Here is a 1,596-nt window from a genome sequence, read left to right on the forward strand (position 1 = left end):
AGGCCCTACAAGGAGAGGCTAAGGGACCTGAACTTGTTCAGTCTCCACAAGAGAAGGCTGAGGGGGGATCTAGTGGCCTATTATAAACTAGTCAGAGGGAACCAGCAGGCACTGGGGGAGTCCCTGTTCCCCCGAGCACTACCAGGAATGACTAGAAATGACGGTCACAAGCTGGCAGAGGGTCGATTCAGAGTAGACATCAGGAGGCGCTACTTCACTGTCAGGGTGGCTAGGATCTGGAACCAACTTCCAAGCAAAGTGGTGCTGGCTCCTACCATGGGGGTCTTTAAGAGGAGGCTAGATGTACACCTTGCTGGGGTCATTTGACCCCAATACTTTTTCCTGCCATGGCAGGGGGTTGGACTTGGTGATCTGCTCAGGTCCCTTCTGACCCTACCAACTATATGAAACTATGAAACATCAGAAATACACTGTGGCATATATCTATGATATAGTAATTTTATCAAATACATGGAAGAAACATGTACACCATGTACAGCAAATTATGAAAGACCTCAGGTGCAATGAATCCAAAAAAATGTGCCCTAGAACAGATTGAAACAAAGCATATCGGTTTCAAAATAGGGAGTGGGAAAATCACACCACTTGCTAATAAAGTGAAGGCCAATCAGACATACAAAGAACCAGAAACCAAAAAACACTTTAGAGCCTTTCTTCATTTAGTAAATTATTACCTAAAATGTACACTGTGCTTTTCAAAAGTAGTCGCCCCATTGACAGGTCTCTTACAAGAAAAAAAAAGGGTGGGACAGGTGAAATAGACAACTAAAACTAGGATGGCATTCATTCAGGTAAAGTCAGCCTCATGCCACAACCCAGTATTGTATACACTGATTTCAATCAAAGGTTTCAATTACATACAAATCCTTCGGCCATGAACATAGGGGCTGTCTTAACACAAGAAGCTGAGGGGGTAGAACGACCTATTGCATTTGCCAAAACCCACTACTCAACTATAGAAAAAAAGTGTTTGGCGATAAAATGTGAAATCAAACTTTTTCATTATTATCTATATGAAAGAAAGTTTACTCTAATAACTAACCATGTGCCACTGCATTGACTACAAACATCTAAAACTAAAAATAGTAGACCAATGAGGTAGGCCCTGGCTCTTCAACCTTTTTGTTTCTCTGTAGAGCACAAACCAGAATGGCTAAACATTGCAGCAAACGTCCTCTCACAACTGAAAAATAACAAAAAAAAGGGATCACAAACAGCTACTAGAAATACACAGGTGGGAGTTTTCACAAAGAGGGGAGGTGGGTGAGGGGGCACCGAGTATGCCCTGTCACAAAACTCCATGGGAGTGAAGGGAAACAGAGAACTTACCTTAGCAATGAGTCCAAGGAAAGAAAGGGGCTGGGATACCCAGATGGAGCAGAGAGGGACCCAAATAATAACGAACAAAGAGAAGCATGTGTGGAAGGAGCGAGAAGAGAGTGCTGGCTGTGAAAGAATTCAAACAACTGGAAGAATTTAAAGGGGAATGGAGCCCAAAATTAGCTCTTGAAAAAAAAGAAGAAAAAACCCCAGAAGAAATAAGGAGAGACTACAAAAGAGAAACAACAGATGGCA

Source organism: Crocodylus porosus, unplaced genomic scaffold, assembly GCF_001723895.1.
Source record: "Crocodylus porosus isolate Cpor-Errol unplaced genomic scaffold, CroPor_comp1, whole genome shotgun sequence".
In the NCBI taxonomy this organism is placed as follows: domain Eukaryota; kingdom Metazoa; phylum Chordata; order Crocodylia; family Crocodylidae; genus Crocodylus; species Crocodylus porosus.